The sequence below is a fragment of the Rattus rattus genome, chromosome 4, assembly GCF_011064425.1.
Source record: "Rattus rattus isolate New Zealand chromosome 4, Rrattus_CSIRO_v1, whole genome shotgun sequence".
Taxonomy (NCBI): Eukaryota; Metazoa; Chordata; class Mammalia; order Rodentia; family Muridae; genus Rattus; species Rattus rattus.
Genome location: NC_046157.1, coordinates 179,856,631 through 179,883,973, shown reverse-complemented (window position 1 = coordinate 179,883,973; position 27,343 = coordinate 179,856,631). Strand labels below are relative to the sequence as shown.

The following is a 27,343-nucleotide window of genomic DNA, read 5'->3' as shown; positions in this document are numbered from 1 at the left end:
GGTGTGTGTTTGTGTTTGTTTGTACGTGTGTATATGCGTGTGGTGTCTGTGTGTGAGATGCAGTGGGGGCCAGTAGTTAGGTGTGAATTCTGGGAATACAACTCGGAACGTGCTACTCTTTTTGTTTTAATGGCGGATGGTGGGGTCTCACAGGCCCTGCTCTTCCCACAGGGTTTCCCCACCTGGACTTACTGTTCTTAGCGTCTTTGTCATTCAACAGGAGCACTCTGAAGCAGACACAGGGGCCTTCAGGTGACATTCAGCAAACCCCAGAGCAGATGTAACCTGTCAGAAGCACAGTTCATACTTTAGTCTGCTTGTCACATGCAAATGCAACATGAAAGGTTAGCAACGTTTCTAGACCTGAGGTTGAGAGGTCCGTCCCTCTTCACACACTTCCCTTGTGCACTTTGAACCGTGTTTTATCTTGCCTTTTTACCACAGTCTAAAAGTAAACTCAGCTCGGAGACAAGTTTTCATCCTTTTCAATGTGCTTATTTTGTTTTGGAGAGACCCTACTTTCCCATTCCCACCTCAGTGTTCCAGATTTCATACCATATATTCAAGTTTCTATCAGACAAATTTCCTGGAGTGGCACCCTGGAGTGGGGGTAGTGAATATCATCTAGCCCTTGGGACTTTGAAAACCAGTGGGCTCTGTTTGTGTTCCCTCTTCTTCCTGCCCCACCTTCCAGGTGTATCTTTAGTTTCTTTGTATACATCTTAGGCAGTCTCTCTGGCTGGGATCCCCCTCCTCAGTAGTCACAGGCCACAGCACTCAAGTGCTCTGCGCTTTCCACAGAAGTTCAGAACCTCGGCAGTCAGTTCCGCACTATCTACCCTGCATTACTACTTCACGAGCCTGGCTGGGCATTGAGCTTCATTAGGAATTTGGGGGAAGGTTTATTTGTTTCTGTCACAGATGTCTAGGAACCTGCCTGTGGGACACTCGCATGACTTTTTGATATGAAACCAGGCTGCAAACATCATTTTCCTCTCTTGCTTGTTCCTAGCTATACGGATGCATGGCTGTCAGTAGTCAACCATACACTGTTGAGCCTTTGCCCCTACACGGCCTACTAGAATCTCTCCCTGTGGGGAAGTCCTAAGGTCTCGATGTGATCCCTAAGGTCTAAGGACATGCCTTGTGCCCTCAGCCTCTCTTGAGATCAGCTGACTCAAGGAACTGCCCAGGTTTGGCACCTACTTTTCTGCATCCTTAGACTCAGGGCTTCAAGCCCTGATTCTTCTGTGAGCAACGGAGCAGGGGAACCTTAGAACTCAGCAGGAGCCTCTTACGATATTTTATTTCTGGCACGCTTATCTCTGCATATTCTCTGTGAATGATTCTTTGTAAACAATTTTCTGTACACTCACTGGGACTAGAGAGTACATTGAGTCTGCGCTTTCCCCTGCGTAGCAGATCTGTTCTGTGTGAACGAGATCTTCAACATGCTCCTGCTGAGTGTGCCACCTTCCTTTATCGACACAGTCAGGAATGGCGCTTGAGTTTCTTATTACAATCTTAGTTTTCTTCTTCTTTCAACTCTTCTTTCTCCTCAGCTGTAAAAGTTTTCTTCTTCTTTCAACTCTTCTTTCTCCTCAGCTGATTCATGTGGTCAGATTGAACCCCCTGAGATGATGTGGAAAAATCTTACTTTAAAGCCATTTAGCTAGACACCGAATCCTATCACCCACCTCACTGTTGTTATGCGGTGCTACACATCAAAACTCTGAAACATATCTCGCCTAATTGCTATTTTGTAAAGGAGGGACAAGGGCTCAAACTTGTTTCTAACTCAGAGTGAGAGAATGTCAGATCTAGGAAGTAACTGGACCCAGGATTCCTCTGTCTCTGTCTCTCTCATATCTATATGTATGTATGTATACATGTATGATCTATATATGTAGCTATCATCTATCTCTATGTATCTATCTCTATGTATCTATCATGTATCTATATATCTATCATCTGTATCTATCACTTATTATGTATGCAAGTATGTTTCAATGTATCTGTGTATTTATCTATCTTTCATCATCATCTCTTACCTATCATCTAGGTCTGTCTGTACATCTATCTATCTATCATTTACTTATTTTGTGTGTGTGTGTGTGTGTGTGTGTGTGTGTGTGCCAGAGCTTGTGTGTGGAGGCTTTCTCTATTTTCACCGTGGAGTTTCAGGGATTGAACCATCTCATCAGATTAACTCCCACTTACATATACGCTTTCTCCTGGAAGGGTTCGATGAGTCTTTTTCTAGACTTCCCCTTGAAATCACAATCCTTCTGGAAATACCCCTTGAGCAGGCATGTGTTACACACTTTGCAATGAAGAAAGCATATCTGCTGATGCCAGTCAGTTTGTTCTACCAGTAAGAGGACATTTTGTTTTGATTGGTTCCATTTCACAGATGAAGAATAGTAACCAAACATGGAGTAGCTGAAGTGGCTTCTTCAAGAAACATTGCTATAAGCAGCACACGTAGGGACATGTGTCACAGAAAGAGGTTCTTGGGACTCAAACTTTGGCTGTAGTAGAGTTGGCACAGTGAGCGTCAGAGTTTCTTTGCTGTTGCTGGATAGATCTTGGCTTGGGGAATGGATCGTACTCTTCTGCATGGACAGCTTTTTCTCACTGCAGTTTTCCTTCCATGGTCAGAGTTAGGTTTTCTACAATAATTGTATCACAACAGAACCCCATGGGAGAGCCTGCAGTGATATCTGGTAACTATAGATGAAGAGAAGTCCTAACTTGATGCTCAAGGTGCTTTAAAATACTGATACAGATGAGGATGCTTGCAGCTAACCATCAGACTGAGCACGGACCCCAATGGAGGAGTTAAAGGACTGAAGGAGATGAAGGGGTTTGCAATAGCATAGGAAGAACATCAATATTAACCAACCAATGCCACCAGAGCTCCCAGGGACTAAACCACTAACCAAAGAGTACACATGGAGCAACCCATGACTCCAGCCGCATATGGTTTTGTCTGGCATCAATAGGAGGAGAAGCCCTTGGTCCTGTGAAGGCTCGTTTCCCCAGTGTAGGGGAATGCCAGGGTATTGAGATGGAGTGGGTGGGTGGGAGGGGGAGCATTCTCATAGAAGCAGGGGGAGGGGGAAAGGGAGAAGAGGGAACCAGTAAAGCGGATAACATTTGACATGTAAATACATAAGATATCCAATAGAAAACAAAGGAAAAATATGGGTTATAGCACAGAAAGGGCAGCAGAAAAAGGTGAGCACTGCTGGACAGGACTCACAGCAGCTGCAGCTGCCTGCACAAGACCTGCACAAGAACAAGCCAGCTGATATTCCAGCATGAAGTGGGAAAAGGTTTGAGAGCCTCCCACCCTGGAACCGAGGTGCTATGCGCAACTTATGGTTTCTAGGAGAGGTAGAGTTAGTTGCTCTCAGAGTGTGGCTCCTGGTAGTTTAATCATGCCTCCATGGTTACTGTGATGCCCAAGAGTGTATGGGGAACAAAAGTGGATTCAGGAGGTTGCAGGGGTGAGGAAATACCAGTGGATCTGGGTGGATATGATCAAAATGCACTGGATGAAATTCTCAAATACTTAACAAAATGATATAACAAAAATACAAGTTTCCTCTCTTGTTAGACTGGTGTTACTACATGAACGTGAGATGACGCCCACAGAATCATGCACTGGTTGGCTCTAGAAGACATAACCTTTGGGAGAGGAGGTTGAGAAGTAGGGAGTGGGTCTCTTTGGTGGAAAGGCTCCTCCACTCAGTTCAGTCTCCTCTCTGTCTCTTGTTCTGCTAGGGATGTGGAGAGGCAAGGGGTCTCAGCTGAACACTCCAACCATTATAGGCCTCCTGCTACCATGCCTTATAGCTCATACATTCCTCAACATGGATACACTGTATCCCTCAAACCCCAAGCCAGCTAGGTGGGCCCTTACTGCTCTGGTTGTAGGAAGAGTGGTAAGATGGAAGTCATCAGCCTCTTAACCTATCAGCCTCTTCAATCACGTGCCCCTGAGAGATCACTTCATCTCTCTATCAAAAGCACATGATATGCACTCATAGCAGAGATAGATCTGTACTGAGGAATGAGTACAATCATGTAGGCTAAGACATTCAACATAGCAGCTGGCCCATGCTGGGCACTCAACAAGGAACAATCACGGGGCCAGATGTGCTCATCACAGAAACATAGGTATTCCAAAGGAACTTCCTGAGGATAAACTGAAAACCAATTTCAGGATTTGGGGTGACTTAGAGTTTTGGGCAGAGAATGTGGTTTTTGCACCCAGATAAATGGTGTTGATCAGAATGGCCAAAGGGAGATGGACCAAAGACAGAGTAGCTTTTGAAGGAGTCTGTGGCCACAGAGTTCACATTCTCCTTCACTTGCTCTACCGATTTCTTTTAAAAGTACCTAACCTTGTGCATATAGGCACATGTGCCCATGCAGGCCAGAAGAGAGTGCTGGGTCATGACTGGTGGTCATGAGCCATGGTGACTCCTACCTATATATGTCTGGTGGGCAGAAGGGATGTTTGCATGGCTACTGTATGAGTTACTTAGACCACCATCAACTTCACACAGGAGCCCATGTCAAACAAGTCAACCATTCCCTCACACTGTTGCAATTTTGCTTTCTACTACTAGTTTTCTAGGTTACATGACTTCTTTTCTGCTGTTGCTTCTGTCCTTGGCATGCTAACAATTCAAATTGGGAAGGTATAATTTCAATTGCTTGCTAGTCACATAAAGTGCTTTTTAAAAAATGAAATCAGTCACTAACAAGCCCTGAGGAATGGTTTCCTCTCAAACCATTAAGGGTTGCTATAGCAACAACACAATTACCGTGCCCAACTCATGTGTAAAATATATACCAACTTGTCATCTACAAAAATCATACACTATTTTTATTTTTCAATTAAGTTTAAACAAAAGTTCTTATCTTCACAAACAGTTCTAATTTAATTTTTGTTGTTGTGATAAAACATCCTGACAAAAAGCAACTTAGAGGAAAAGGGGTTTATTCAGCTTCCAATTTCAGTTTATAGTCTATCATTGAGGGGAGGTCAAAGCAGGAATTCTGGCAGCTAGTCACATCACATCCACCATGAAGAGCAGACAGAAATAAAAGCATGCAGTTCTAATTGTTTTCTTCTTTGCTTCCTCTCAGCTTGCTGTCTCTACTCTTTAACTGTTTAGGATCCTCTGCCTAGGGAATGGCACTGCCCACAATGGACTGAGTTTTTCTAGATTAGTCAATGACCAAGACAACCTGCCATAGACTAATATGATTTAGACTATGGAAGAGAGGAAGAGTGTAGGAGCCAGAGGGGATGGAGGACATCAGGACAACAAGGCTCTCTAGATCAACTGAGCAAAGCTCACATGAACTCACAGATACTGAAGCAGCAAGTGCAGGGACACCTGAGTCTGCACCATGGCTTCTGTGTATAAATTATAGCTTTCAGTTTAGTGTAGTAAAGCAATATACAGCAAACCAGTAGCCAACATCAAACTAAATGGAGAAAAACTTGAAGCAGTCCCATTAAAATCAGGGACTAGACAAAGACAAGCCTGCCTATTCTCTCCCTACTTATTAAATATAGTACTTGAAGTCCTAGTCAGAGCAATCAGACAACAAAAGGAGGTCAAAGGGATGCAAATTGGAAAGGAAGAAGTAAAAATATCACTGTTTGCATATGATATGATAGTATACTTAAGTGACCCCAAAAGTTCCACCAGAGAACTACTAAGCCTGATAAACAGCAAAGTGGCTGGATATAAAATTAACTCATATAAATTAGTAGCCTTCCTCTACTCAAAGAATAAGCAGGGTGAGAAATAAATTAGGGAAATGACACCCTTCACAATAGTCACAATAATATAAAATACCTTGGTATAACTCTAACCAAGCAAGTGAAAGATCTGTATGACAAGAACTTCAAGTGTCTGAAGAAAGAAATTGAGAAGATCTTAGAAGATGGAAAGATCTCCCATCCTCATGGATTGGCAGGATTAATATAGTAAAAATGGCCATCTTGCCAAAAGCAATCTATAGACTCAATGCAATCCCCATCAAAATTCCAATTCAATTCTTCATAGAGTTAGAAAGAGCAATTTGCAAATTCGTTTGGAATAAAAAAAAACCCAGAATAACAAAAACTATCCTCAACAATAAAAGAACTTCTATGGGAAATCACCATCCCTGACCTCAAGCTGTATTACAGAGCAATTGTGACAAAAACAAAAGAAAACTGTATGGTATTGGTACAGAGACAGGCAGGTAGGTCAGTGGAAAAGAATTGAAGACCCAGAAATGAATTCACACACCTATGGTCACTTGATCTTTGACAAAGGAGCTAAAACTATCCAGTAGAAAAAAGATAGCATTTTCAACATCTGGTGCTGGTTCAACTGGCAGTCAGCATGTAGAAGAATATAAATCAATCCATTCTTATTGCCTTGTACAAAGCTTAAGTCCAAGTGGATCAAGGACCTCCACATAAAATCACACACTCAAACTATTAGAAGAAAAAGTGGGGAAGAGCCTTGAACACTTGGGCACTGGGGAAAATTTCCTGAACAGAACACCAGTGGCTTATGCTCTAAGATCAAGCATCGATAAATGGGATTTCATAAAATTGCAAAGCTTCTGTAAGGCAAAGAACACTGTCATTAGGACAAAACAGCAACCAGCAGATTGGGAAAAAGTCTTTACCAATCCTACATCTGATAGAGGGCTAATATCCAATATATACAAAGAACTCAAGAAATTAGACTCCAGAGAATCAAATAACCCTATTCAAGAATGGGGTACAGAGCTAAACAAAGAATTCTCAACTGAGGAATATTGAATGGCTGAGAATCACCTAAAGAAATATCCAATATCCTTAGTCATCAGGGAAATGAAAATCAAAAGAGCCCTGAGATTCTACCTCACACCAGTGAGAATGGCTAACATCAAAAACTCAGGTGACAGCAGATGCTGGCAAAGATGTGGAGAAAGAGGAACACTCCTCCATTGTTGGTGGGATTGCAAACTGGTACAACCACTCTAGAAATAAGTTTGTAGTTTCCTCAGAAAATTGAACATAGTACTACCTGAGGACCCAGCTATAGCACTTCTGGCCATATACCCAAAAGATGCTCCAACATATAACAAGGACAAATGCTCCACTGTGTTCATAGCAGCCTTATTTATAATAGCCAGAAGCTGGAATCAACCTAGATGTCCTTCAACAGAGGAATGGATACAGAAAATGTGGTACATTTATACAATGGAGTACTACTCAACTATTAAAAATAATGACTTCATGAAATTCATAGGCAAATTGATGGAAAAAGAAAATATCATCTGGAGTGACGTAAGCCAGTCACAAAAGAACACACATGCTATGCACTCACTCATAAGTGGGTATTAACCCAAAAGCTCAGATTACCCAAGATCCAACCATAGATCACATAGCTCAAGAAGAAGGACAACCAAAGTGCAGATGCTTCAGCTCTTCTTAGAAAGGGGAACAAAATATTCAAGGAGGAGATATGGAGACAAAGTTTGGAGCAGAGACTGAAGGAATGGCTATTCAGAGACTGCCCCACCTGGGGATCCAGCCCATATCCATACAGCTACCAAACCCAGACACTATTGGGGATGCTAAGAGGTGCATGCTGACAGGAGCCTGATATAGCTGTCTCCGGAGATGCTCTGCCAAAGCATGACAAGAGGCAGACTCTTGCAGCCAACCATTGAACTGAGAACAGGGTCCCCATTGGAGGAGTTAGAGACAGGATTGAAGGAGCTGAAGGGGCTTGCAATCCCATAAGAACCAATACCAACCAACCAGAGCTCCCGGGGACTAAACCACCATCCAAAGAGTCCACATGGAGGACCCATGGTTCCAGCTGCATATGTAGCAGAGGATGGCCTTGTTGGGCACCAATGGGAGGAGAAGCCCTTAGTCCTGCCAAGGCTTGACACACACACCATTAGTGTAGGGGAATGTCAGGGTGGGGAGGCAGAAAAAGGGGGTGGTTGAGGATGGGAACACCCTCATAGAAGAAGGGGGAGGAGGATGTGATAGGGGGTTTATGGATGGGAAACTGGGAAAGGGAATGATATTTGAAATTTAAATAAATAAAAATTAAATAAAATACTTTATTTAATAAATAAATTTAAATAAATTAAAAATATTAAATAAAGAAACAAAGAAAAAAAGAGGAAAAGATCCTAACACATCAGGTATTTGAAAAAGTATTTTTTTTTGAGATAGCATCTCATGTAATCAAGGTAGCCTTAATCTCTATGTAGCCAAAGCAATGTGAATTCCTGACCTTCTGCCTCTACATCCTGAGTGCTAGAACTATAGGGGTATGTCACCATTCCTGTTTACACGGTGCTGAGGATTGAACCAGGGCCTTGTGAATGATGGGCTGGTATCTACCTACTGAGCTCTATCTCCAGACCCCGATTGTTTATTTTTTTAGTGATTTCTGTTCTGGGTATTATAGCTTAGGATCAAATGCAGGACCTCATGGATGCTAGACAAGTCTTCTATACTGCTGGGTGCCCAGCTCCAGTTATTACTTCCAAATCCAAGCAGCAGAAGATTTACCCAACATTGCAGATGAAAAAAATGTAGGCTGTTTTTTGGTTTTGTTTTTGATGCAGGGAATCATTGAATGCCACAGAACGGCCATGAACTTATTATCCTCCTTCTTTGTTTCCCTACTAGCTGGCTTTCCAGGTAAGCACTGGCGTGTCTAATAAACTCATTTAATTTTTCTTTAATTTTTAAATTTCTTTCTAATTTTTTTCCCAGCCCTTCCCTTGACCTTTCTATTTCTCCTCAGATGAAAAATAAATCCATTAAACACATCCCTCACTTAGCACTGGAGATGCTATGTCTGACCCTCTGACTTTCTTAAGTGCTGCAAAGGCAGAAGAAAGAAACAGGAGACAAAGTACTAAAAGGGGTACAGCTAAGATTGCCCGGAAGAGCTGATGCTAGCCATGGGCCAAGGCTGTCTAGGGACACTGCAGGTGGGCAAGGGCATGTGTGTATTCTAGACATAGGGAAGAGCATCATCAGCTAGGATAGATAGTGTAGACAGGAATGGTCCATAGGGTGCCAATGGTGGTCTTCAAGCTTCTAGACAAGCTACAGGTACCAGTGACCCCTAAGCCACGAAGCATGCTTACTGCGATGGCATCCCTACCTGCTTACCTATGCTGTGACATTTCTCTATCAACCCTCAGCAGAAGGGACACCACGGTTTCCCTCGATTCTCCCTCTCTGCCTCTGCTGCGCTGATATTACACCACACTGGTCAGCATCCTCCTCCACTTGCTGATGGCGCAGCTATCGTCACTGCTCTCAGAGCAGGCTCCGTCTCACTTTCTCTGCCTTTTCCGTCCGATGGAGTGACTCTCCCTCCCCCCTCCCTCCTTCCTTCCTTGTGAGTACATTGTAGCTGTCTTCAGACTCACCAGAAGAGGGCACCAGATCCCATTACAGATGGTTGTGAGCCACCACATGGTTGCTGGGAATTGACCTCAGGACCTCTGGAAGAGCAGTCAGTGCTCTTAACAGCTGAGCCATCTCTCCAGCACCATGGAATGACTTTCATGAAACGCATGTGTGCACTAAATACCCTGTCCATGGGACACACATGTTTTGGTTTATCTCAAACTCCCGGTAACACTTGCTTCGAGACAACGAAGTTCCAAACCCGGGGGCTCACCATGGTCTTTTCTCATTTGCCAGATGCCGTGAGATGAGCCATTCTCTAGGCTATGCACATTCACCATCGTGTAGCCACAGGCTAAAAGCAACAGAAAAACTCACCATAGCCAGATCCCTCCCAAAAGGTGAGCCAAATAATCCTTTTCTCTTTTAAAGTTGATCGTCCCAGGTATCTGTTACAGTAAAACACAGTGGGCCAACACAAGCTATACTTATGTATGCACTTATTCCCCACTTAAAACTCCCGTCTAAGTCACGGCTCACGTGGGTCACAAAGACTGACTCAGCAAGCATAGGACCTGTACGGGTCTGCACCAGGTCCTCTGGGTATATGCTATGTCTGTTAGCTTGGTGGTTTGTGGAACTCCTAACAGTGGGAGTGGGTGTATGACTCCTTTGCCTGCTTTTGGGACCCTTTTCCTCCTATTGGGTTATCTTGACCAGACTTGATATGAGGACGTTTGTCTTGTCTTAATGTATTTTGTTTTGTCGTGTTTGTCTGTTGTCTGTTGGAGGCCTGCTCTTTTCTGAAGAGGAAATGGGAAGGGAGTGGGTCTGGGGGAAAGAGGCGGGAGCTTAGAGGAGTGGAAGGAAGGGAAACTGTAATTGGGATGTATTGTATAAGAGAAGAATATATTTTCAATTAAAAAAGGAAAATATCAGAAACACAAACACACACAGAGGAGAGAGAGAGAGAGAGAGAGAGAGAGAGAGAGAGAGAGAGAGAGAGAGAGAGAGAGAGAGACTGAGGCACAGAGTATGACGTTACCTGCTCAAGATCACATGTGAATAAGGTGGGCTCTGAGATAGGCTCAAGAGGACGTGAAATTTCAAATGTGTGTAACTTTACTATTGTTAATGATCAAAACTCGGACACAGGATTGGTTAGCTTGGGCAGCTAACAGAAAAGATCTCTGGTGTGGAGAAGATAAATCACAGTTGAAAACTTTGAGTATGCCCTCCTCACTTCAGGTCTTGACCACATGTTTTTTCTTTTTCTCGTCAAGCAGATATTGTTTTCCAGGAAGAAGTTGGGGCCACCAGATGAAATCCCCAGTCCATTTAAGTGAGCAATGCTTCAGAACAAACCACAGGGAATTCTTTAAAAGTTATAAGTGAGTGGCTTGATCGTAAGGTATATATTGTTCGAGGGTAACTTTAACAAGGAGACTTACAATTGTCACATGTGAACCGTTTTCTGTAGCCAAACTTAAAAAACAGCTTGTTTCTAGAGCTGTAAGCTGGCGAGGTGAACTGACGCTTGTTCGTATTATAGTGCCTCATATAATGCATGCATAATCTCTATTCTGAAACTAACACGATAATTTTCAGTGCATGAAACACTATGAATATCGATATGGCACACTTGGCTATGCTTGGCAGGGATTTGGGAGACCTGATTGTCCTTTTGTTTGTGGTGCTTGGCCCACTTTAAAAAATGATTACGTCTGATGCCAAGAGTGCTTGCTGACAGGAGCCAGATATGGATGTCTCCTGAGAGGCTCTGCCAGAGCCTTACTGATAGAGATGAGGATGCTTGCAGCTAACCATCGGACTGAACAAGGGGTCCCCTTCAGCTGAAGGAGCTGAAGGGGTTTGCAACACCAGAGGAAGAACAACAATATCAACCAAGCAAACCCCACCAGAGCTCCCAGGGACTAAACCACCAACCAAGGAGTACACACGGAGGGACCCATGGTACCAGTCACATATGCAGCAGAGGATGGTACTGTCCAGCATCAATGGGAGGAAAAGCCCTTGGTCCTGTGAAGGCTTGATGCCCTAGGCACTGAGGTGGGAGCATCCTCATAGAAGCAGGGGGAGGGGGAAGGGGGTGCGGAAGAGGGGGCAAAGGGGATAACATTTAAAATGTAAATACATAAAATATCCAAGAAAAGTAAAATTATAAAAACTTATGTTTTTATTTTTTGAGATTATAATATAATTATATTATTTCTCCTCGCCATTCTTCCTTCCAAGCCTTCTGATATACCCCCTTGCTTACTTTCCAACCCATAGCCTTTTGTTTGTTAATTTGTGTTACACATGCACATGAAAACACACACACACACAAATACATACATACATACATACATACATACATACATACATACACACACTTACTGTACATAAATTCCTAAATACATAAATATAGCCTGCTCAGTCTGTATCATGTTACTTGTATGTATGTTTTCAGAGATGACCACTTGGTATTGAAAAATCAACTGGTCCTCCTCTCTGGGGAAGACTATTTGCTCCACTCTCACAGCATGTCTTAGTTTCTGTATTTCTTATTGTCAGGTTAGGGCCATCCCCATCTACTCTGGTATATTGAATGCTGTAATCCTTGTTCAGCTCATGTTTAGGAAGCCATATTGGTGGGATATCATGGTTGTAGCTTGTGACATTCATAGGAGACACAATCTCATAGCAAACTTCCTTTGACTCTTAGAATATTCTATTTATGTACTCTCTGTTGGAATGATACCTGAGCCCCAGGTACAGGGGTGTGTTGTAGATGTATCATCTATCAACCCATTCTTTAGGGCCACTGTATTCCTTAGCAAATAACAACAATGGAAGCAATTATTATACAATCATTAGAATAGGCCTGATCTGGTTAGTAATACATTCAACCCCATATCCTCACCGTGGGAGAGCAGACGCCCTAGGAATACTTGGGATGGCTTTTCAGTGGTGATTTGCTTCCTCTTCACGTTTATGTGGGTGTCAAGTGCCTGCCTGGACATTCTTAGAACACAAGAGCCTGATGTGCACTTTGATTTTCAGTGTACCTCACCTTGCCTTTAATCAGCAGTGCAGAACACCAGCCCCTGCCTCTCCAGAACCTGCCTGAACTGTTTGCTGTTTACATGACAGAAATAGCTCAGTGCACTCCTGACTTTCACCCTTTATGGATTGAAAGTTCTCAAGTCCTGTCTTAAAAATATGTATTTAGCTAGGCCGTCCTGCACATATGTAGCAGGTGTGCAGCTTGGTCTTCATGTGGGTCCTGAACAACTGGAGAGAGGATTTGGGGGAAGGCTATCCCAAAAGCTGTTGCCTGTATGTGGAATACGTTCTTCTAGCTGGGCTTCCCTGTCTGGCCTCAGTAAGAGACTTGAAGGCTAGGGTTGGGGGATACCCAGGGAGCCCCCACCCTCTCAGAGGAGAAGGGAAGGGGGAATGTGGGAAGGATTGTGGGAAGGGGTGACAGGGAATGAGTGAGTGATTGGGATATAAAGTGAATAAATAAAATGTAAATAAACAAATACATATTTAGCAATGTACACAGAAGAATGGGCTTGTAGGTCAGAGAATGTGTGTTCTGAGACCTCTGGAGGACACAGTCTCTGACAACTCCAGTTTTTGAGTCTGCACTGTGTACTGAAGACCTAGAGCTCCTGTGAAGTGGATCTGAGTTCAGTTTGCTCTAAACAGAACAGAGTTCGATGATTTCTTAGCAGCCCATGCATTGAGGTATAGAGCAACTATGGCTTTAGGTCCCCAACTCAACCACCAAATTAATTCAGAAAGTCAGTGAGCTGTGCATAGTGGCCACACGATTTCTAACAAATCAGCAGCTAGTTTTCCTTGAGTTGGACTTGGTCATCACAACCACCCTGTGACACCTCACTTTATATTTTTGCTATAATGTCATTAGCAAACTCTCATAAAAATATGATACAGAGAAGAAGGTCTTGTCAAACTTTGGCATGAAGGAAATCTTTGCTTTATTGCAGATTGTTACCCTTTCAGGGTAAATATGAATGACATCATATAGAGTTTTCCTTTGACTCTAACTTAACATCAGTAATCATTCATTGACATAAAAGTTGACACCAATTTTTAATATCTTGATCTCTCTGTCACCTCCTCAAGGCAGGAATCTCATCAGCCATTTAAATCTTTGGTAGACAAAATGGAATATATAAACATGAAAACTTTTGGATATTTGTCAATATTTTAAGTCTCCCTTGGAAAAACAAAAGCCACTCTGGCTTCAGAATTATTTTTTATAACATTGATACTGATGAGAAATAAACTTTCCCATTGGTAGGTTTAAATGTCCTGGTAATTAAAGGAGTGACATTATCTCTTTCTTTTATAGGCCCTCTCCAGTGTGACTAAACATTTTTTTTCTCCACAATCAGATATTTAGCCTTTAATTTTATACACTTAAATAAATGCAGAAAGAACATGATATTTTATTCACTCACATTGGTTTTCAGAATTCTTTCATTTTTAATAGACATAAGTGATTAGCTCAAATAATTTCCCCAAACAAGGCTGATGGCCCAGTTAAGATGGCTGCCCATGGTGTGGTTTCCCCTTCACTTTCAGCTTCTCTTCACCCTGATTGAGATTTTTCAGTCTGTTTAAGCTAAAATTCATATTTTAATAGTCATGTAAAAACAACCATATACTATAAGCAAATTAATGAGCCACATGGTATTGAGAATGAGAGAGCATATTCAAAGGCATTCTCAGACAGAAATCCAGAAATCTGTTTCCCATCACCAGTTTCCTTTCCTCCGTCCAAGCCCTGCTCCTACAAGGTCACACGGAAAGACAGTGGGCCATAGCCAGGAGTTTAGGCAAAACCGTGTCTGTTTTATTCATTGATGCATCCCAAGTGTGTTGGACAGGTCTTGTATGGGCAAGGTGCTCAACAAATATTTGATAATCTGAATTGAATACTGAGAAAGAAAATAGTAAGCTCTAGGACTTGATACATTATTTTCCCTGGAGTTTGGGGATAGAAATGATTACTTCTTATCAAAGTAAGTAAGTCCTTAGATTTCCATCATAGGAAAGGTGCTAGATCCCTTTCTCCTTTTCATTAAGAAGGTTCCAAAAAACAAAACCTGAAATCTAAAACTACTTAGCCATGGGAACATCCCTCTGGCAGCTGTAGGCACAATGCCTGGAAGGCAAGTGTCAATGTAGCTGATACTGGAAGCAGAGCCACCCATTTCCTGCCAGTTCCTTCTAGGGCAGTGTTTCTCAACTTCCTAATGATATGACCCTTTAATACCGATTCTCATGTGTAGAGACCCCAATTGTAAAATTATTTTTGTTGCTACTTCATAACTGAAACTTTGCTAGTTATGATTGCCATGTAAATACTCTTGGAGGTAGAGGTTTGCCAAGAGGCTCATGACCCACAAATTGAAAACCATTGTTGTAGGGTTGAGGTGAGCCCTTACCTTCCCTTTGTGGTCTAAATGGAAGAAAGTATAAGAGCATTCCTCTTGTGTTATAGACACAAAGCAATGAAGGGTAACAATGGCTGTTCAGTTGTCAGTGTTTTCTCTGTTAATGGGTAAAACACTCAGTTAAGGCTACTTTAATGTTTGATATGAGAAAGTCCTACCAGTGAAGGAGCTATGTGTAAACTCTGCTGGAGCAGCAAGGACTAGGCTTACTTTTCAAAAGAAGTAATTATTATGTATCAATTAACAGATAAAAAAACCAGCATAGCACATTGTTGTTACCACTATATGTACAATGTAGCCACTTATGGAGAACCAACTTATGAACACAAGTTAAATTGTAGAATTTTTTTAAATACCAGATATTTTTTGTTGTTGCTCAAATTAGGTTGCTTCTCTGGGTGCTAGCTGAGACAACTGCTGTAGTAACTGCAGGAACCCCCAAAGAATACCTCTAGCAGTTGATGTCCTGACGTTTACTTGAGTATTGGGTTACCACTCTAGAGCTTTGCTGGTGAAACGAAGATTTGTGGAGTGTCCCTGGAATGTGCCTGTGGAAAACCGCCAAAGTTATTTCAAGTCTCTCTATCTGGATCATTCTTCAGAGTGATGGACACTAAGGCAAGAAGGCTAGTCCTCTGTATTCCCATCAGTGCCTACTCATCGAACGTGGGTTGCCCTGCAGAGAATGATTATCCTTGTATGGAGTCACCACCATAAGCAAAGGTGACACAGAGAGAGCTGGCACCTGCCATTCTAATGGCTGATGAATGAGGACGTTGGTCATAATGGGGCAACTGGGTGGATACCAACAGCCTTCATCCAAACTGGCCAAGCTGAACAATAAACTACTCTGGACAGAGCATTTTCTGTATAACCTGCACATAATATTAAGGACATTCAATAAGAAATTGTTGAGCTAATGAATAGGAACTTATTATGAAGGCAGAATAATGAGAGTAACCGATTTAAAGGTCACCAGAACGGATTTAAAGGAGGTCAAAGGAAAATACCAAATGATAAGTAATCCAAATCAGTCCACAGCCCCCAGCTGTGGCACCTGCTTTACCATGCTGACAATTGGCTTAGTCATTAAAATGATTCAGAGTCTGACCCTACTAAGCCTCGAGCAAACATAGCAGGAAAGAACCTACGAGGAGCTATGATCTGAAGCTGAACATGCGGTGCCCCTACTCACCGCCAAAGGGCAACTGGGTCTACTGTATGAGAGCTTGATGGAAAAACCTTAGAACTTCAAAAAGGAAATTATTAGTTTGCAGGAAACAGGAAAGAACTGGAAAGGAACGCTGACTGAATCTTTCCAAAATCAAGGACTCTTTCTGTCAGAAGCCTTTGAGCTATAAAAACTATCCTCTAAGTTTTATGCAGAGGGTGTACCTAAGCCTGGTCTGTTCTATTCAACTAAGGATAGAGCTCCTTCTCCTCCTCCTCCTCCTCCTCCTCCTCCTCCTCCCTTCCCCCCCCTCCCCCCCCTCCTCCTCCTCCCCCTCCTCCTCCTCCCCTCCTCCTCCTCCTCCTCCTTCCTCCTCTTCTCCTCCCTCCTTCTCCTTCCTTCCTCCTCCTCCTCCATTCCTCCTCCTCCTCCCTCCTCCTCCCTCTCTCCTCCTCCTCCTCCCTCCTCCTCCTCCTCCTCCTCCTCCTCCTGAGCATTTGGAAATATTTTACAGCCAGCAACTTAATCACAAAAACATTTGCCCAAAGTTACAATTCCCGCAGTAGATGGAGTCATAGAAAATTGGGGCTTGCATGGCAACGCCAAGATATGTCACCTTTGCCCAGTAGGCTCTACCTAACACTTAGCTTGTAAAAATTTCTGTCCCTTAAGGCTTATCTGATTAAGGACACAGATTAATATTTAATGTATTTAGAAGATGTGATTATTGTACAAACGAGCCAATCTTGTTTCGAAAAGCCGTTTTCACTGATTATTCTGAAGTGGCTTTTTTTTTCAGACATGTCCATCTGACTCTGTTTAATGACTTTGGGGGACAATATCTTTTTCCACATGGGATGACTATGTGATGGTTCATGAATTTGAACATATTGATACCTGGTGAGTACTTTTAGATTAGTCTAAAATTAGGTAATCAGGTCAGTTTGGGAGTTTGTTTCTCAGATGATGAGGTCATTAAAAAAGATGCTTCTGTTATGATTCAGGATCAGCTGGTACCCAGATCGGTGACTACACTTCTCTGGGGAATGCAGGCACAGAAACACACAGGCACACACCCACACACCTGTCACCCACAGACACTCACATAGCTCCGGAAGCTTGAAATTCTACCACCAGCAAATTATATACCCTTTGTATAAGATTAGCTCTTTTCATGGTCCCCTGTTAAAATATTCCTAAATAGGGTGTCATTAAGGTGACGGGAGGCAGGGGCTCAATGGATGTCTATTTCCCACTTCTCACAGTGGAGAGAAAGAGTGCTAAATTTTGCCTGGAGACCCGCCTCATGCATGACTCAACACCAAGAGACATCACAAAACATCTAAATAATTTAAAATAGTAATGGGAAGTTTAATAATCAGAATTAATCATGTTTATCAGTAGCTAGCATAAAAGAAGAATGAACTTCTTGGGTCCGGGATTGAAATTGAGTGCTGTGCCTGGCATGGGTGACCCCCTGTTGTTCATTTTTACAACCTCACTACTATTATTAGTAACCTGGACCCTCCTTTCAATAAAAAAAGATCAAGTTTCAAAATAAAAACATTCTTTTCATGTAATCATAAATAAAATAAGTGCCTGTTTAAGCCTTGTTATTAAACAGTAACATGTATTATTTAATTAATAATTAATTAATTAAATTATTAAATAAAATGGTTATCCCATCTTCATTTAAAAGGGGCTTCATATCTGTTTTCATTTTCTAGAAGATGTAATGCCTGTAAGTCAAAGCAAACACTGCTCTGGCCTCTAGCAGCAGTGGCACCAGCTTGGTAGGTTCAAGTCCATCTGGTATACCAGTTAGCTTCTGATGAGAAGGAACAGCACCTACTTGTTCTCAGGTTGGGCTTAACACTTACCTCCCTGAGTAAGACTTTGGTTTCTAGGTATTATAGTCCTACAGATGGAATGTTCCTGTTTAGTTTAGGTGGCTTAAATGAATGTTTTTCTGTTATTTTCTGTCTCATTTTCCACCATGTTTACTTTTATACTACATTTAAAATATGTCCTGATGCCTACCTTCTGCACACAAACACACGTACCTTTGAAGTTTTGTCACAGAGTTTGCTTACATATATTTCTGCTTATAACATTTTTATACTGTTTTTGAAGTTCTGCACATAATATTTAACATTCCCCTAAGCTACTGCTTCTTATACTCCATCATGTACTATGCTAGTTATACACTGGCAAACCTGCCGACTGTAGTAGCCTTGGTGCATAGTAGCACACATTTTCTCTTGTACTCATAATGTTTAATAGGGGTGAGCCACAGTAGTATAGTGGTTAGACTATTGAGTCCACATATTTAACATCATAGATCTGTGAGGAATATTTTCCAGCTAGGTGAAAGCTTACTCCAGGGTCTTAATGTCTTGGTCTCTTCACCAGCGTTTGATTTTGATGCTTTAGCTTTTGCCAGTTGGAGATAATACATAGATGGCACTGTATTGATGCTTTGATGAATGCTTTCCTGATTTCTAGGAGCTCTTAGTACATCTTCATGTTTGCTTCTGACTTATGTGGTCTTTTTCTTTTCTGTGAGACACAGAAGTAGAGACAAGCAGAAGAAGAGAGAGCAAACTTTCCTATGTTCCTTCTCTTTTCTCCTTCATCTTCTTTCAGAAAATGAGTCACATGGAGAGTCTTTTCTTTGTCAAAATCCTTTAATAATGGGAAAACTCAGGTTCTCCTGAAGTCCAGAAGCCTCACATACCTTTATTTTCTCCTGTGGTGTTTAGGAAACCTTTACCCCTATTTGAAACAGAACCAGATATTCAGGGAGCATATTGTATTATTCTATTCTCTGGAAATAATTTTTAATTTCAAGGGTATCACTAACTTTATTCTTAATGTCTCCCTTGTAAGAAACTAATTCAAAAGATGCTTTGAAGAAGCCAGGCACAAACAAATCAATAAGATCATTTTTCTCCAGCAAAATAATCCCCCTTTATTTTAAAAAACAAAGAGAAGAAAAGCACACAAACATAATCTCACATCCAAATATGAATATAACAGGAAGCAATAATCACTATTCCTTAATATCTCTCAACATCAATGGTCTCAACTCCCCAATAAAAGACATAGATTAACAAACTGGATACACAATGAGGACCCTGCATTCTGCTGCCTACAGGAAACACACCTCAGAGACAAAGACAGACACTACCTCAAGTGAAAGGCTGGAAAACAACTTTCCAAGCAAATGAGCTGAAAAAGCAGGCTGGAGTAGCTATTCCAATATCGAATAAAATCGATTTTCAACTAAAAATCATCAAAAAAGATAAGGAAGGACACTTCATATTCATCAAAGGAAAAACCCATTAAGATGAACTCTCAATCCCAAATATCTACGCTCCAAATACAAGGGCACCTACATACATAAAAGAAATCTTACTAAAGCTCAAAGCACACATTGCACCTCACACAATAATAATAGGAGATTTCAATACCCCACTCTCATCAATGGACAGATTATGGAAACAGAAATTAAACAGAGACATAGACAGACTAAGAGAAATCATGAACCAAATGGACTTAATAGATATTTATAGAACATTCTATCCTAAAACAAAAGGATATACCTTCTTCTCACCACCTCATGGTACTTTCTCCAAAATTGACCATATAATTGGGCATAAAACAGGACTGAACAGATACAGACAAATAGAAATAATCCTATGCGCCCTATCAGACCACCACAGACTAAAGCAGGTCTTCAATAACAATAAGGGAAGAACGCCACATATACATGGAAGTTGAACAATGCTCTACTCAATGATAACCTGGTCAAGGAAGAAATAAAGAAAGAAATTAAAAGACTTTTAGAATTTAATGAAAATGAAGGTACAACATACCCAAACTTATGGGACACAATGAAAGCTGTGCTAAGAGGAAAACTCATAGCTGAGTGCCTGCAGAAAGAAATAGGAGAGAGCATATGACAGCAGCTTGACAGCACACCTAAAAGCTCTAAACAAAAAGAAGCAAATACACCCAGGAGGAGTAGAAGGCAGGAAATAATCAAACTCAGAGCTGAAATCAACCAAGTAGAAACAAAAAGGACCATAGAAAGAATCAACAGAACCAAAAGTTGGTTCTTTGAGAAAATCAACAAGATAGATAAACCCTTAGCCAGACTAATGAGAGGACACAGAGAGTGTGTCCAAATTAACAAAATCAGAAATGAAAAGGGAGACATAACTACAGAATCAGAGGAAATTAAAAAAAAAAAACATCAGATCCTACTACAAAAGCCTATATTCAACAAAACTTGAAAATTTGCAGGAAATGGACAATTTCCTAGATAGATACCAGGTACTGAAGTTAAATCAGGAACAGATAAACCAGTTAAACAACCCCATAACTCCTAACAAAGACCCAACAAAGAGAGAACTCAGACCAATTTCCCTTATGAATATCAACGCAAAAATACTCAATAAAATTCTGGCAAACTGAATCCAAGAGCACATCAAACAGTCATTCACCATGATCAAGTAGGCTTCATCCCAGGCATGCAGGGATGGTTTGATATACAGAAAACCATCAACGTAATCCATTATATAAACAAACTGAAAGAACAAAACCAACATGATCATTTCATTAGATGCTGAGAAAGCATTTGACAAAATTCAACACCCCTTCATGATAAAAGTCCTGGAAAGAATAGGAATTCAAGGCCCATACCTAAACATAGTAAAAGCCATATACAGCAAACCAGTTGCTAACATTAAACTAAATGGAGAGAAACTTGAACCAATCCCACTAAAATCAGGGACTAGAAAAGGATGCCCACTCTTTTCCTACTTATCCAATACAGTTCTTGAAGTTCTAGCCACAGCAATCAGACAACAAAAGGAGATCAAGGGGATACAGATTGGAAAAGAAGAAGTCAAAATATCACTATTTGCAGACGATATGATAGTATATTTAAGCTTGATCCCAAAAGTTCCACCAGAGAACTACTAAACCTGATAAACACCTTCAGCAAAGTGGCTGGGTATAAAATTAACTCAAATAAATCAGTAGCCTTCTCACACAAAAGAGAAACAAGTTCGAGAAAGAAATTAGGGAAACGACAGCCTTCATAATAGTCCCAAATAATACAAAATACCTCGGTGTGACTTTAATCCAGCAAGTAAAAGATCTGTATGATAAGAGCTTCAAACTCCTGAAGAAAGAAATTGAAAAAGACCTCAGAAGATGGAAAGATCTCCCATGCTCATGGATTGGCAGGATTAACATAGTAAAAATGGCCATTTTACCAAAAGCGATGTACAGATTCAATGCAATCCCCATCAAAATACCAATCCAATTCTTCAGAGAGTTAGACAGAACAATTGGCAAACTCATCTGGAATAACAAAAAACCCAGGATAGCTAAAACTATCCTCAACAAAAAAAGGACTTCTGGGGGAATGACTATCCCTGAACTCAAGCAGTATTACAGAACAATAGTGATAAAAACTGCATGGTACTGGTACAGAGACAGACAGATAGACCAGTAGAATAGAATTGAAGACCCAGAAATGAACCCACACACCTATGGGCACTTGATTTTTGACAAAGGAGCCAAATCCATCCAATGGTAAAAAGATAGCATTTTCAGCAAATGGTGCTGGTTCAACTGGAGGTCAGTATGTAGAAGAATGCAGATCAATCCATGCTTATCCCCTGTATAAAGCTTAAGTCCAAGTGGATCAAGGACCTCCACATCAAACCGGATACACTCAAACTAATAGAAGAAAAGAATAGAATAAAAGAACACATGGGCACTGGAGAAAATTTCCTGAACAAAACACCAATGGCCTATGCTCTAAGATCAAGAATCTACAAATAGGATCTCATAAAACTGCAAAGCTTCTGTAAGGTAAAGGACACTCTTGTTAGGACAAAATGGCAACCAAGAGATTGGGAAAAGATCTTTACCAATCCTACAGCTGATAGAGGGCTTGTATCCAAAATATACAAAGAACTGAAGAAGTTAGACCGTAGGGAGACAAATAACCCTATTAAAAAATGGGGTTCAGAGCTAAACAAAGAATTCACAGTTGAGGAATGCCGTATGGCTGAGAAACACCTAAAGAAATGTTCAACATCTTTAGTTATAAGGGAAATGCAAATCAAAACAACCCTGAGATTTCACCTCACACCAGTGAGAATGGCTAAGATCAAAAACTCAGGTGACAGCAAATGCTGGCGAGGATGTGGAGAAAGAGGAACACTCCTCCATTGCTGGTGGGACTGCAAACGGGTACAACCATTCTGGAAATCAGTCTGGAGGTTCCTCAGAAAATTGGACATTGAACTACCTGAGGACCCAGCTATACCTCTCTTGGGCATATACCAAAAATATGCCCCAACATATAACAAAGACATATGCTCCACTATGTTCATAGCAGCCTTATTTATAATAGCCAGAAGATGGAAAGAACACAGATGCCCTCAACAGACGAATGGATACAGAAAATGTGGTACATCTACACAATGGAATATTATTCAGCTATCAAAAACAATGACTTCATGAAATTTATAGGCAAATGGATGGAACTGGAAAATATCATCCTGAGTGAGGTAACCCAATCGCAGAAAAACACACATGGTATGCACCCATTGATAAGTGGCTATTAGCCCAAATACTTGAATTGCCCTAGATGCACAGAATACATGAAACTCAAGAGGGATGATCAAAATGTGAATGACTCACTCCTTCTTTAAAAGGGGAACAAGAATACCCTTGGCAGGGCATAGGGAGGCAAAGTTTAGAACAGAGGAGAAGGAACACCCATTCAGAGCCTGCCCTACATGTGGCCCATACATATTCAGCCACCCAATTAGATAAGATGGATGAAGCAAAGAAGTGGAGGCCAACAGAGGCAAATGCCAGCAGCAAACCACTGAACTGAGAACGGGACCCCTGTTGAAGGAATCAGAGAAAGGTCTGGAAGAGCTTGAAGGGCCTTGAGACCTCATATGAACAACAATGCCAACCAACCAGAGCTTCCAGGGACTAAGCCACTACCCAAAAACTATACATGGACTGACCCTGGGCTCCAACCTCATAGGTAGCAATGAATAGCCTAGTAAGAGCAGCAGTGGAAGGGGAAGCCCTTGGTCCTGCCAAGAGTGAACCCCCAGTGAACGTGATTGTTGGAGTTAGGGTGGTAATGGGCAGAGGATGGGGAGGGGGAGGGGTTAGGGGGATGTTGGCGTGGAAACTGGGAAAGGGAATAACAATCGAAATGTAAATAAGAAATACTCAAGTTAATAAAGATAAAAATATTTCCTTTTTATTGTAAATTGCTCTTTCTAGAATCAAACAAATTCCTAAACATCTGAGACTCACAAAAGGTTCTTAAAACTACAAGGCTATAGGTGTTATTGGTGCAATACATACCTTCCTTAGCATGAGTTGGAAGACTGTCAGAACTCTTTAGGGATACAGGACTGGCTGAAATTGGAAGGCAGCTAATGTCAAACTTAGACTTTTTCTTATTATTTTCAATTTCTTTTTGTAGACAAAAAGTACACATATGGGTGGTACATAGGTTGAATCAAAAGTTTGAGGTTGGCTGAGACAACTCCATAAGACCTTCCTGTGCACTAAGTGACCAATTGATCTACATTCAAGGGCTTTATTAAGAAACAAGACAAAGACCGGAGCGTAACAATCCCAAAGTATCACTGAATGATCTAGGAGAGACCTTGTCTAAGGTCAGTGTGTGAACCTTGCTTCATACATGTGTCATGTGGTACATTCAAAGACTCTGTGAGATTAGAGTTGCCAGTACAACCATTTCACTAATGGCAATGGGGTTTTGTCATGGAAGAGTGACTGGCTGAGGTGACACAACTGAGTGATGTGTCTCTGTGATCTGAAGACACTCTGTCACTCTATTGCTAATTCAAACATTCACTCTCATTTTGAGCATAAAAACAAAACAAAACAACAACAAAACAACAACAAAACAACAACAAAACAAGGTTGATGTTTCGTGTAATACTCCTGCCCCACCCAAGTATTCCTCTCTCTGAATCAGTCGCCAGGTGAGGATGACCTTGAACCCCGGGTCTTCTACTTTTACCTTCTAAGTGCTGGGATTACAGATGTGTGCCACAGTTGGACTATATCTCTACTTCCTTGGGTTAATGTTTTCTGAGTTCTGTTTCCTGTCAATAATTACAACATTTTGAAAATAATTCAAACCATATATGTATGTGACATTTTTTGAATATTTTACATGACCACCAAGGGATTCTTCAAACTGACATTTAAAAATGCCAAGTAAATCTATTGGAAGTATTTTTAGAAAATGGTTACTTTAATTTGAAACAATTTCTCGCTATAATAAGAGCTGTCTCATCTCTTAAACTGCCAAACACAGGTAGTCATAGGGCAATTAAATCAGAATCTGGCTTTACTTAGGGGAATTGAATCCAAATGTCAAAATATTGCTTGCTCTTCCCAGGTTTATGGGTAGTGATAGCGAGATGTGAGCACATGCTGGCGGGCTTTATGGGCTGCTGTGGTGACAGTGAAGAGGCTGTTGGGTGCTCTGACCTCTGCCATTCACACATATAGACACGTTTACACGCTAGTTAGGCTAAGCTGAATGCAATTCAAGATGCAGTAGAGAAACCATGTTAGGGGTCAATTAACAGACTAAGAATGTCAATAAACATCTCCGCTTTGAGCTACATATTCATTCTGAAGACAAAGGAATCAAGAAGTGCTATGTCAAGAATATAAGGAGGTTCCTGCCTTCTAATCCCTCTTAAGTATTCAGTGAGTATTCCATCCAACCTGCTCAAGAATTCAGGGCAGAACACTCAGCCCTCAGAACACAGTGCTAAGAAATACTTGGAGGTTAGGTGTTACTGTAAGGTCAAAAACACGCAGGAAGGGAACAGACAAGGAAATAAAAAGTTTTCTAGTCAACAGTCATTCAGGAGACAGAGCTCTGACTCAGAACAATAATTTCTGGTTCTCAGGATGAGGAGGTTGTCACACCATTAGACAAGTACCCCTCAGCACTGCTCACTTTCCTCTTTATGGTTTTCTTAGCACACAGAGACTTTCTGTTCTTGGGTCAGCTTAACAGAGACTGTCAGAAAAAAGACATCAAAAGACATTTCCTTAATCTTAGTCTTAATATATCTAAAAACAGATTGAAAGTTGGCTTTTGGTTTTTAGTTAGCCTGAGAGTTTTGTTACTTCCCAACGTTTGGGTACCTACTGCCATTAAGATATGAATTGTGGGGTTGGGGATTTAGCTCAGTGGTAGAGCACTTGCCTAGCAAGTGCAAGGCCCTGGGTTTGGTTCCCAGCTCCGGGGAAAAAAAAAAAAAAAAAAAATTTTTTTGGGGATTTGCAAAAAAAAAAAAAAAAACGCAAAAAAAAAAAAAAGGGAGGTTGGGGCCCTGGGTTCGGTCCCCGGCTCCAAAAAAAGAAAAAAAAAAAAAAAAAGAAGATATGAATTGTATGGGTGGACTTTTTTAAGCCCCGCAATGAGACTTATTCTGAATAATCCATCTATCTCTGGAAGTGCAGAAAAGAGAGCTTTTTGCATTACCTGCATTACTCCAGCCCCACTCTAGCACAGCATTCTTCACGGCTTTGACTTTAATCCATCATATTTGCAGATTTCACGGTTGTGAACAGACCACTCACAGAATAAAATGTTTAGAAAGCCTGCATCTGCACAAATGTGAATGATTTTCTGGCTATTCCCTATATTGTACAACACAATACAATTCCCATTCACACAGCATTTATACTGCATATTATTATAGATAATCTAGAGGTGCTTTTGGACTATCAGGGGCACTCACATAGACTGCAGGCAACTGCTTGGCACTTCAGAGAAGAGAGAGGAACATCCATAGATTCTGGTATCTCTGTGGGTCCTAAAACCAATTGGCTATGAATACTAACGTTTGACCCTATTAACTAATGCAGTAAAATCTGCAGCCAAGATGGACATAGTATTAAACTTCCCTCTAAATTTATATCACTCCCATACATTAGTACAACTCTCAGACCTTACTGAAAAGGTTGTGCAGTGGACGAAGAGAAAGGATAAATGTCAGTGGAGTATCCACAAATGAGACCTTTGTACTGTATCCTCCTCCAAGGCTAGCAGCTCATCCTGGAAAAGAGCTAGAAGGGAAGAAAGACTGCACAGAGACAGAATCCTCTGAACACAAACTACTCAGGAACCATGACAGTGGTGGAAGAACTGAATAAGATCAAAACAGTCATGCTACAGCAAACTCATGAACCCCCACCCATAATTTATGAGTTACTGGCAGTTGCTGACTTTTGAGGGAAAAAGTGACAGTTTTCTGTAAGGGGGTGGCCCTTGGTAGGTTGACTATGCTCTAGTGGATAACCACAAAACTATAGTACTTGAGTAGCACAAGACTCAGTGAGTTATTAACCACCAAGAAGAAATGAATTTGAAAAGCATAGGGAAAGGAGTATGCATCTGTGAGGAATGGGTAGTGAATATAATCAAAATACATTGTATGAAATTCTCAAAGAGTTAAATATATTTTAAAAGTAAAGAAAAATATTTGGAGTAGACAATAGGAGTCAGCATTCTTCCCTGCAAAATGTACTTTTGAAGGTCCTTGCCATGGACCATCATGTATATGATGAATTATACAATGTTTTCAGAGTTTCAGGTTCTGCATTTAAAAAAGGAATTAGAATAGACTGTACTGAGAATAAATAATATAAAGAACTCACTCATCTATCCAGAGTGTGGACCACACAAAGTACTAGTTCAGTCACTGTCTCTTCTTTGTGGGAGAAAGTAAGTTCTATAAAGTTATGATAATAAGATTTACTCACTGCATAAAAATATAACTCATATGAGTGCAACTTAGAATTTCATGGACGCAAAAAAAACCCCCCTAGAGATAGTAAAATATAAGACAACAACTCCCCGGTGATGCAGACTCAAGTGGATTGCACAGCAGAGTTCAGTGGAACCAGGAGACTTTGAGTAATAAATGACCTGGAATTTGATTTCCCTCTTTGGGAACTATGCTTTAAAAAAAATTCTCGGACTGTCCAAGGAGAGACTGGCTGCAGGGCCGCCTGTGTCAGGGACATTCCAGTCTCCATCTGTGCCCAGAGCCAGGACTGTTATCTGCCTGCAGAGAGCTGGTCTGCCAGGAGTACTCTCCCTCC

General features: G+C 41.2%; 1 protein-coding gene across 5 annotated transcripts in view; it reads right to left on the bottom strand.

Annotated features, from left to right (window-relative positions):
- Dlgap1 (DLG associated protein 1) overlaps nucleotides 1–27,343 on the bottom strand; it is a 705,387-nt gene that overhangs the window by 408,176 nt on the left and 269,868 nt on the right. For all 5 annotated transcript variants that reach the window (XM_032901733.1, XM_032901736.1, XM_032901735.1 and 2 more), the window contains exon 3: nucleotides 193–285. The gene's annotated coding sequence lies outside the window, so the exon portion shown is untranslated. The remainder of the gene's footprint in view (nucleotides 1–192; nucleotides 286–27,343) is intronic.